This window comes from Anoplolepis gracilipes, chromosome 11, assembly GCF_047496725.1.
Source record: "Anoplolepis gracilipes chromosome 11, ASM4749672v1, whole genome shotgun sequence".
In the NCBI taxonomy this organism is placed as follows: Eukaryota; Metazoa; Arthropoda; class Insecta; order Hymenoptera; family Formicidae; genus Anoplolepis; species Anoplolepis gracilipes.
The window spans coordinates 3748842-3761387 of NC_132980.1; the positions used below are offsets into that span (position 1 = coordinate 3748842).

Here is a 12546-nt window from a genome sequence, read left to right on the forward strand (position 1 = left end):
AAATTTTGGTTATAATTTATAGTAAATGCCTGGTTCTCGTCGTGCCGGTAAACGACATAGACAACTACGTGCCGCTTTACGCCGACAGAGACAAATTTCAAACAGTGATAACGGTCTCAGCCAAGTAGAAAAAGAATATCCAATTAACGTACCGGACAATCAAAGAATTGTCGTAGAACTTTTCGATCAGCTTCCTGCATCTGACTCAGTTGAAGCTCCCATCTCGCGAAGAACCTTCGAATTTATTGGCTGGCCCGAACCTTTGGTTGAAATCAAGCTGCATCCTGCCTCAACCTCTATCACCGACATCCCTGAGGGAGATCCACGACGTCCAGAGTACGAGGAAAAGGCCCAGGAAAATCAGCAAAACTAGAGACACTAATAAAGGTAAATTACTATTTTGAATACATACGCATATGATCAAACAAGAGAATAGTACTATTTTTAATAAAAAGAAAACGCACTCACATTCCAACAAAATATAATAAAAAAGGAAAAGAATTCCGAATTGAACTACTATTTTCAACACATCGTGTTTGACATTTATATGACATCTTACTACTCTAACAATTTCAACTTCGTAAAACAATTATAATTACAATTTAGACATATGCTTCTACGACTAATGCAATAAACTGTTCCACCTTCAAGCTCCGAAATAAAAATCTTTTAATACAGTTAAGTAAACATACATACTAGATATATATATATATCTCACTCTTTTGAATAACTTACAGTCAGACTATTGACTCTCATAAAATTACAAATTGACTCACATTCTGATACCACTCTCAAGAATTATAAAGTTAAAATACTATACCAAGAAATTTGCAAGTTTAGAATAAAAAATAAAATAATCGATCAACGTAAGTATATTAACTACTCGTTACACTTAATTTAATAATAAAAATAACGGAGCATCCCTTGTTTAATCTCTTCTTCCTATTTTCCATCGGAGACAGTGATCTTGACAACAATAAATTATATCGCTGGCCTCCACCACACCATATTCCAGTTGTACATTTCTTTATATGACACCTCACCACACAGTGCTGAACCTGCAAAGAACAATACTTTTATTAACATATATAATTATCTACATAAGAGCAATAAAAATTTTAATGATTCTTTCTTATTACGTGAATAGATGCATCAACGATATTTATGAGAAATAAAATCATAGTGCAACAGTTGACTTTCTCCTAAAGAAAGAGATATCTACATTTAATATAAATCCAAATCATTTAAATTTCTCAATTTAACTTTGTTCTTTATATTAAAGCAGTCATTAATTACTGAGAAATTTGCTCTTACATTATAAAAGTCGTAAATTAACCTTTCAAAACCAGTATATATTTGGAATTGCTCCGACGGTGAATTCTACTATACAACAACAGTAAGTACTTAATCCCTCACCATTACTATCACAAACCACCTTAATCCCTATCTCAATTTTAATATAATTGAAAATTTGTCAAATTAATCACAATCCATTTATAATTCCAAAACTGAAATTTTCCAATCATTCCAACTTTAAATTGAATAAATTTAAAGCTATTGCAGATATAATTTTACAATTTTATTTTCTCTTTGATTAACTCGAGTGTCATTGTGCGTCACGTTCATTGCATACGCGATAATGGTCATGGTGTCATGGAGTTCCTAGAACTTCCTCAGCCTCTCGTTAGTGCCGAGTGAATTGCATTCTGACCACCAGACTATATCAAATATACAATAACGAGATTCAACGCGTTTGCTTACCGTTTTAATCATTTTCAAATACATATGTCATAAATTTAACCTTTTTATTTTCAACTTTCTTAATTTTCTTGTCAAATAAAATAAAATAAATGAGACCTCAGACAACTGATTCTGAATTTCAACAAAATCCTTTCGTTGACCCTGAAGTCATATTAGAAACTCTAATCCAATTTATAGAAGAAAATAAAGAAAATATTATTTACAATTTAGATAATATCATAAAAGAGTTTTTAAATCAAGCCTCTATTATCATCATCCCAGATCAGTAAAAAAATCCTCTGAATTATTAGTTCCTAGTACACATTGATCCTGCTCTCGGCGAAGCCCTGGGTATAGCCGACTTAGACAGATTACCCAAAAACTAAATAGAGAGCAACCCTGTTATTGACACCGAGGTAGACGATAACAGTGGGTCACTGCACGTGACATAAATTGGTGGCAGCGGTGGGATAGCCAAAAAGGATCAATCGTTTTTTGAATAAAATTTTTTTTATCATTTATAACAATCTTTCATAATGAGCAAAAATATTAGTACGCGGTCACAATCTTCCAAAACCACTTCCGAGCATAGCGAGAGTGATACTACTGTCACTACTCCTTTACAAAAACAACAAGCTGAATTAGAAATCATGATGCAACAATTACAAAATAAAGAGAGACTTGTTCGGGAACAACAAGCCGCTCTGATTATACAACAAAAAGAATTTGAAATTTCTAGGGAAAGATTTGAAGCAGAGCAAAACGCTGCTGTTGATATAAATAGCCTCAGTTCGATATTAAGCTTATTACGACAAGAAGTATCTTCATTAAAAACTTTACCAAATCAATTAAATAATTTAGAACAAAAGGTATCTGAAATGCGACAACAAGGTGCATCTAATTTACACGTACAAGATTATATAAGAAATTTGCCACCCCAAGAGCCTATTAATCCCTTACCTGGCAATATAAACCTCTCTTCGACTTCCAAACCTCCAGCTGAAGATACCAATCCTCCTCCTCCACTTGCCTCTAGAAATACCCCTTTGAATGTGGATCATATCCAACTTGCTTCACCCATTCGTATTAAAGACATAATTGATTCCATTCCTAAATATGACGGTCTTAAAATGTCCGTGTTCCAATTCTGTAAAACGTGCGAACGAGCGTTAAAATTAATCCCTTCATGGCAAGAAGAATATCTGTTACCATTAATAATAAACAAATTACAAGGATATGCTTACGCGGCAATAGAAGGAATAGAATATCATAATTTAACCGATCTGACTAATCGATTAAAGAAGGTTTTTGGTCCAAATAAATCGGTCGATCAATATCGCGGGGAACTTGCCAACGTTTATATGAAACCAAATGAAAATATTTTTGACTATATTGAAAGAGTTAAAGAATTAAGATCCGCGATTATAGACGGTGAAACCACCATTCATGGTAATATGAGTGAACAACTTCGCTATAACATTGAGACGAGAGCACTAGAAAGCTTTATTAACGGCCTTCCGCCTGATTTATTGATTCGTGTAAAGCTAGAGGGATATTACAGTCTGGAAGACGCGATTGTTGGAGCTATTCAATTAAGCAAAACCTTGGAAACCGAAAATCATCGTAGGAAAATTGCTTTTCCCACACGACCTGTTCCTGCCCCTCGTGCAGACCTTACCTACAATCCTCGTATTCTTCAAAACCCCTCGCGTAATCCAACAGCTTCTCCCATTTTCGCCCCCAGAGTACACGACACGCATAATAACGTCGCTCCTTTTATTAAACCATTAGTTCCTGGACAACCTGGTCCAAATTTTCCCACTGAAAAAATATGTCGTTACTGCAAAACTCCTGGACATTTGATTACAGAATGCCGGAAATTAGCTTATAGAAAATCATTCACTGGAGATATGAATCCCTCTAATCAATCTTCTAACAATCAGGGAAACGGTCAGAGCGCTCCGGTACAAGGAGGCGTTCGCCGGGACGCTGCTCAACAGGAACGCCCAAACCCCTCTCGAGTCGTGCGATTCGTAGATGCCGAAAACCAAAATCTAGAAACACAAAAATAAATAAACATCGGCTCATAGCAAGCACTTGTGCTCCTACTGTTACTTTATCTTCTCCTGATTTAAAAGACACATGCACCTTTATGATAGATTCCGGTTCCGATTTAAATTTAATTAAGAAACAATACGTCAATTCTAATATTCTTCCGGATAAAAGAAATATTCAATCATTGCAAGGAATAGCATCCGAACCTATTAATACTTTAGGTGCAATCTATATATCAGTATTAGGGAAACCAACTGAATTTCACATTGTTTCCGACGATATACTTTTCTCGCAACACGGTATTCTTGGTAATCCGTTTTTGAAAGATAGAAATGCAAATGTTGATTTTAAAACAAAACACTTACTATTTGAAAATACTTCGATTCCATTCGACGAAGTGGAATATGTTAACATTAAACCAAGAACAGTCACTCCTTTCTTCGTTAAAATCACGAATCCTGAAATAAAAACGGGATATCTTCCATCAATAACTTCCATCAAAGGAATATACCTTGGAGACGCGATAGTTTCTAATATTCATGGCAAAGCTTACTTGCCTCTTTTTAATACTAATGATGAAGAGTATAACATAGAAATACCTTCATTCACTCTGCAGGAATTTGACACCATTGATACCCAAGAGAATCTATATTCTTCTTGTGGTGCCGACGGAACCCGAGGGTTATCCAAGGCCACAGTTCGTTGTGTCTCTGATCCTGACTCTTCTTATCAACCCTCCTCTCCTTCCGAGGAAGAAGAAGATGATTTTTCTACGTCTCATAAAGGCTTCTGCAATGTCGTTGATTCCCGAGGGCATCATCGGATAAGCACGAGCCATTCTTCAACTCATAATCCGTCTCAGTTAGACGAGATCATTTTTGAAACACCGCCAGAGAGCGCGGAACTTACTCTAAAACTCCTAAGGTTGGAACATTTAAATATGGAAGAAAGGAATAATCTCCAAACACTGGTTTATAATAATCTAGATAGATTCCATTTGCCTAATGATAAATTGGGAACCACTCATGTAACCCATCATTCTATCTATACTACGGATGATTCCCCGATCCACACCAAGCAATATCGCTTTCCTCCTATGCATAAAGAAGAAATTGACAAACAAGTAACTAAATTACTAAGAGACGATATGATAGAATATTCTCTCTCACCTTATAATTCGCCAGTATGGATCGTCCCTAAGAAACCCGATTCTTCTGGAAATAAAAGATGGCGAATGGTCATCGATTATCGCGCTCTTAACGAGAAAACAATTGGAGACGCTTATCCCCTTCCCAACATAACTGATATACTTGATCAATTGGGAAGCGCTAAATATTTCTCAGTTCTTGACCTCGCTTCAGGATTCCATCAAATACCAATGGATCCGAATGACGCCCACAAAACCGCATTCTCCACTCCTTACGGACATTATCAATTCAAGAGAATGCCCTTTGGATTAAAAAATGCCCCTGCAACATTTCAAAGATTAATGGACAATGTACTATCTGGATTACAAGGCAACGAGCTTTTCGTCTACATGGATGATATAGTTATATACGCTCGATCATTAAAAGAACACGAAGTGAAATTTAATAAATTAATGAAAAGATTACGTGAAGCTAATTTAAAATTACAACCCGACAAATGTGAATTTTTGCGACGAGAAGTAGCTTACCTCGGTCATATTATCGGATCCGACGGCGTACGACCAGACCCTACCAAAGTTACCGCTGTCCATGATTTTCCTCCTCCCAAAAATCCTAAAAACATAAAACAATTTCTAGGATTAGTTGGTTATTATCGACGATTTATTCCAAGTTTTTCAAAAATTGCTAAACCTCTAACTGATTTACTTAAGAAAAATAATTGTTTCAAATGGCAAAAGGATCAAGAATATGCGTTTAATAATCTTAAAGAACAACTATGTAACAAACCAATATTACAATATCCCGATTTTAGCAAACCCTTTAATTTAACTACCGATGCATCCGGATATGCAATCGGCGGAGTACTAAGTCAAGGACCAATCGGAAAAGATCTTCCAATCGCCTATACATCTAGAGTACTTAATAAAGCAGAACAAAATTATTCGACCATTGAGAAAGAATGTTTAGCTATGGTATATTGTACGAATCATTTTAGACCCTATTTATATGGCACTAAATTCACCATCGTAACAGATCATAAACCTCTAGTATGGTTATATTCTATCAAAGATCCAACTTCAAGACTTTTAAAATGGCGAATCAAATTAGCCGAATATGATTACGATATACGATACAAAAAGGGAACGTTAAATAATAATGCTGATGCATTGTCAAGAAACCCAACTGTCCAAGTCCTGCCCTTTAGAAAAAGCCCCTCTCTTCCACCCGATCCTGACTCCGACTCTGACGAATCTTTATTTTCAATGCCACAACCCCTTGGCCAAACCTCCGTGGAAATTAACCCCCATACTCCCCCACCTGTAATAACGCATCCCAATATGCCTACAAATGAACCAATTACTGATTCAATGATTATTGAAGATTACAATAGTAATGAAAGCATTATTAGTAATGAAGATTTAGAAACAAGCAGCGATGAAAGCGACACAGAGTTAATGCTAACTGATGTTTTGCCATACGTAGAAGTACCCACTGACTCTAAAGCTAAAGTTTTAATAAGCCGTGACAGATTGTTAAAACATAATGATAATTACGTAATTTTTATAACTCTGAACGGAGAACCTCTTGATAACGGCGCAAGAGAGCTACAAGAAGACAATCTACCACCTACATATAAAGATGTAACTTATGAGAGAGCAAAAATAAATACATTGCGCTCTAAGACCTTGATATCCCTACCATTAAAACTCAATCATCGCACGTTAATAGAGCCAGACAACATTAAAAATTGTATTAAATCATTAGTAGACGTTTTAAATGAATTACAATTAGAGTCTATCTCAATCAAGAATACTAACTTTTTTGATAATATCCCTTGGGCTTATGTAGAAAAACAATTAATTAAACATTTAAACGACATTAATATTCGCGTAACTATATGCAAGGATCTTATTCAAACACCAAATACAGAAGACAAATCAGCTCTTATCCGCGAATACCACGATTCAGCAATAGGTGGACATAAAGGAATAACTAAGACTTATAATCGATTACGAACCTTCTATTACTGGAGTACAATGAAAAAGGATATTCAAATTTTTATCCGGAATTGTCGAACCTGTCAATTAAAAAAATTAACTAGAAGAAAAACTAAACAACCTATGGTAATCACCGACACTCCCGGATCAGCTTTCGACAAAGTATCGATGGACATTGTAGGTCCATTACCCGTATCTGATAACGGAAACGTTTACATTCTCACCATGCAAGATTTACTAACAAAATATTCAGTCGCGGTACCATTAAAAGAAGCCACGTCATTAACAATCGCCGATGCCTTTACTAAGAATTTCATATGTATATACGGTGCCCCACAAGCCATTTTAACCGATCAAGGATCTAACTTCTTAACAGCCTTAATGAGAAATCTAGCGAAAAAGTTTAGAATCAAACAATATCATACTACCGCGTATCATCCTCAATCTAACGGATCAATAGAAAGATCTCACCACGTCCTAACAGAATATCTGAAAACACAAATTAATAAAGACTCTAATTGGGATGATCATATCGCTTTAGCCATGTTTTCATATAATACAAGTATACATGAAAGCACTAAATTTTCTCCTTTTGAATTAATTTTTGGAAGAATAGCACGATTACCTTCATCTAACACTATAGTGGAAGAAAATATAGATCCTACATATACCGAATATTTAACAGATTTATTCAATCGATTGCGCGACACACAAGAAGAAGCGCGGCAAAATTTAATTCAATCCAAAAACAGAAGCAAGCATTACTACGATAAACGCATTCACGTACAAGAATTTAAACAGGGAGATCACGTATTCTTATTGAAAGAACCAGCTAAAGGAAAATTCTCTGATCAATATATTGGACCCTTTGAAGTACTTGAAACTTTGCCCAACAATAACATCAAAATTTTATTTAAAAACTCGTCGAAAGTTGTTCACGCAGATAAATTGAAGATAGCTCATATTGAACCAGGATGAAATGCTAAGAAAGACTTTTTGGTTTCAGATGTGTTGGCCCCGCCAACGACCAACAATAGATCCTTTGTACAAAACCTCACCCGCCTTTTCACGGGTACAACAACGATTACACATTACATGGTGCGTTAAAGCCACCGGATATACCCACACCAGACGCGGATACTTAATCTGCGCAAACTGTTACTCCTCCCTGCTGTCCGAATACTATAGATGGTTCCATAAATTCTTTTATTGTCATTATCTTGTAATCACGAAAAGCTACGAACCAATAATATGTAAAATATGTAAAATACCCCTAGTTACGCTAAGAACATTGAGACAATGCTCTTTGTGTAACGATGCATACTTGTCGTACTCGACTCGTCTAGAAGAAGAACAAATTGATACAGAAGATAATACATTAATTCGTATAAGTGGATACTTTGAATAAGCTATTAAATAGCTATCGACTTTTGTTTTGCACTACTCTTTTTCTCTTTATAGAATGAGCTCAAGAAACCATACTACTGGGCTACAATTCAACACAACATTACAACCTAGTTTCGATCCATGTCAAATACTTTCAATTGCGCGGTGCTATAAATCTTTTGCGTATAGACACATTGCGTCAGGATTCGCTTACTGTACTCAGTGTTATCACATTTATCAACCACAATATCAAAATCAATATGAGTGGATAGTATCACACCACTTGATTTCCGGCGAACAATTCCGTCAAATAATTTGCGCGCGGTGTAATGCAGATATCACCATAGTCAAACCTGTATATCAATGCGATCAATGTTTATTAAGGTTCTTAGAATTCTTATTGTATTGCGACGAAAGACAAATCAATACTCTTCCTAACCCTCTCATATTACATGTAAACGGAGCTAGATATTATTAATCAAACTCAAACAACGAAATGCATCATTCATCGCACAGTCAGCCAAATTCCTCAGAACCATCCTCCTCACACCCTTCCGTAGAAGCTCTTCAAAGATTATATACCGTACATTGTTTCAAAACTTATTCCTATCAGAAGATAAATGATGTACATGTCACTTTATGCGTCGCTTGTTATACTAAACTAATACCTGAAGCAGTAAAGCAATATTACCAGGAAACTAAGAGACATCAGTGCGTAGATGGCACAAAATTCTACAGAAATAAATGTTATGCATGCGAAAATCATATGGGAACTATCCAACCCATAGCTCATTGTAATCCCTGTATCAATCGGTATTTCGAATTTACTAACGAAATGGAGCAACTACACCACACAATTAACTATTATGACGATCCTATAATATTAGCAGTCATCGACGACTGAAAGCAAAACATATAGATATAATCATAAGGTAGTAAATACTAATATAGGGGAGAGAAAAAGAAGAAAACACAATAAACACTTAACATATAAAATATGAAAATACGAAAAGAAAAATCTTACACATAAAACAATAGGGAATAGAGTTATATATATAAGTGCTTCTAGTAAAGAAATATATATATATACAAGTATTATCTTTTCAGCAAAAGAATCCATTCCTTGAAGACATTGACGACCTGAGCCTGGTCCAAGTTTAATAATAATAGTAATAACTTTTAAATACATATAAAATAAGTATATATATATATATTTCTACTTAGAAATAGTAATTCATAAAATGTGTAGACCTAAGCCTTATAGATATAAGCCACCTTACATTCTGACGCATTGCCCTGGAATTTTCTCTTATCATTGTTATAACGTCCAGTATATTAAAATAGAAGATAATAGATATTGCGTCACCTGCTTCAGATTAATTCAACAAAATTTTCAAGCATATGGACTTATACAATTCCATGGCATATATAGTGGTATTTTTCAAGAAGAATATTGTCATATTTGCGGAAATGACATAATTACCTATACTTCTGTGAAAGAATGTTCTACTTGCTTTATGCACTATTTAGCAATATGTTGTGTTCTCAGAGAGAGAGAGTTAGATTCAAATAATGTAGAAGAGTTATTATATGATTGCGATAATACAGAAGTAAAAATATTATTAATGCATGAACCAACAAATGAAATGGAAATACCATAAAATAAAATAAAAATATATTATATTCGTGCAAATATACATATACAAATAATAAGTTGTATCTGCTTACTTACAGAAATGATGTATCATTTAGTATTATTATTATTCACTGCGCAATCCTCCCTCGCCCTTCTCAGCTTTGATTGCGGAGGACGACATTTAAATATTACATCAGTTTCGTTGTTGGATGTGGGAGAATGCAATCTTCCGCATAAAACATCAAACTCTACGGATACTTATATCCAACTCCTTCAATTATCTGAATATAATCATGCGTTTATAATACAGTGTAAGGTCGAAATTTCAAGAACTATATATATCTGCGGCATGCACTCGCACGTTTCAATCATGCATAACGGACGTGCTGACTATATACATGAAACCGGACACTCACAGTGCAAACGAATGTTTCGTGATGGTACTTTTTCGCTAGGAACAAGAGTTTTAATCGATGGCATCAGAATCAACCAAACCGCCTCCTACAGCATTACCATGGCCGGAAGCGTAGGCAACGATGGAAAATGCAAAGGCACCCAATATTCCGACCACTATGGAACATGGGACGACGTTGTCGTGCAAGCTGTCGCCAGAATATCTTTGAAATCAGCCTATGTCCCCGTGAAACTAAATACTGGGAAAATAATGCTAAAATCAGGAACAATTTGTACGCTCAGTGAAGGATTTTGCATCGATTCAGAGGATGGATATACCTATTGGAAACCGATGCCTACCTCTTCGTGTAATTTTCACCAATACGACGTTCTATATGAAGGACCTGCTATCAAAACTACGGACGATACCAGTGAAGAAAAATCACCTATCGTATACAGCCTGACAACGCAAGATATAACTTTCGCCCTGACAAGAACGCGAGAACAGCCATTGTGCGGGTACACGCTTCTTCGTACAGAGCATCCCAAACTCTTTATACTAGAAACTAAAAAGGGAGACGTCTTCGCCGAACGAGGAACAATTTCAATTGATAATCTTGATATTTTCGCATATATGAACTCAAAGTTTGTATATGTAGAAAAACATATACGACATCAAATGACATCTCTTTACCACAATGTCATTCAACAGAAGTGCGAGCTGGAAAAAGACGTCATAACTAACACCTTATCATTCGCCACTTTACAGCCTGATGAATTCGCCTATCGGTTAATGAAAGGACCAGGATACATGGCTGTCACTGCAGGAGAAGCCATTCATGTAATAAAATGTATTCCCGTTGACGCTATAATTCGGAGAACAAAAGAATGTTATGCCGAGCTTCCTGTAACGGTAAGGAACGCTTCACTATTTCTAACACCAAAATCAAGAATACTCACCAAATTCGGAACCCAGAAGGAATGTAGCTTTGAACTACCAACGCTCTATCGCATAGATGATACATGGATCCAGCTCACCCCTGACCCACCAAGTCATACAATTACCCCCACAACGATTACGCCCGATGACCTCTTTGAGTTGGAAATACCTCACCCCAGGTCCATTAGCCATTAGTGGGATATATACGGAAAAAGATATAGAAAAGTTACGAGATCATATTATGTTTCCTGCAGAGAAACCAGCACTTCTAAATTTCATAGCCCGTGGGATGACAGGACAAGCTGTCGTACCAGGAGAAGTCTCTATATACAGTCTGCTAGACGAGAAAGCACTCCAAAAAATAGCTTCGAACACTGTCTCGAGAATTTGGGGCGGATTTGTAACCTTCGGATCGGCAACGGCCGGAATTCTAGGAGTATTCCTAATTATACGACTCATTAAATTAACTATTGATACAGCAATCCATGGATACGCCCTTCACACCGTATACGGATGCAGTCTACACTTACTAGGCGCCGTATGGAGTTCGCTCACACATCTCTTACTTCACCTAGCACGAGGACCCGTAAATCAACGAGGAATAAAACCAGAAGAAGATCAATCTCTCCAGGAGCCAACGAGTCCTCCACCAATAACACCTACAGCACCCAAAAACGAGTCAACTATCGTAAATGCAACAGCGGTAAATACAACCACCCCTATTCCCATTGTTTACACTGACCTTCGAGAACGATTGAATGATATCGAACAAATCCCTTCGATAACATCGGGAATTCGTTCTTAAATAAGGGGTGGGATGTGACGTCCCGCCAAAAATTTCAAACTAAATTTTCAAAATATAAACGTACTGCTGGAGATATGAACACAAGGTATGAGATATACATATATATCTCAACTTGAACTTAATAAAATATTTAATCAAGCATAGTATTATATAGCTATTAAATTGGACATTGCTTACTTAGAAGTAATAACAAAATAATACTGACCTTATCAGAAAAAAAATAAGAAAAAATATTTGTAATCATTAAACTACTATATTAATTTTCCAAATAAAAGTTAAAATTCTCTTTGCTAAAATATATGGAAATAAAATATTACTGTAATATCAGAATCGTTGAAATTCAATTACGCGATTGTAACAGAAACACTTGCAAACCAATTATATTAGAGTTAAATCATACTAACAATCGCTTTATAAATCCTACATTTCATAAGTATAATGAAAAG

At 35.7% G+C, this 12546-nt stretch overlaps 1 long non-coding RNA gene and 1 pseudogene across 2 annotated transcripts; one reads left to right on the top strand and one right to left on the bottom strand.

Annotated features, from left to right (window-relative positions):
• Window positions 1-3480: 3480 nt before the first annotated feature.
• On the bottom strand, window positions 3481-4524 carry LOC140671393 (uncharacterized). Of its 2 annotated transcripts, XR_012047710.1 has the most exons (4): window positions 4395-4524; window positions 4161-4253; window positions 3644-3794; window positions 3481-3561 (listed from the first exon to the last, which is right to left on the bottom strand). It is a non-coding gene; the product is annotated as an uncharacterized lncRNA (long non-coding RNA). The 2 variants fall into 2 exon arrangements; XR_012047709.1 differs by having other exon boundaries at window positions 3515-3794.
• A 6102-nt stretch (window positions 4525-10626) lies between these two features.
• On the top strand, window positions 10627-12104 carry LOC140671391 (uncharacterized; annotated as a pseudogene).
• Window positions 12105-12546: the final 442 nt, after the last annotated feature.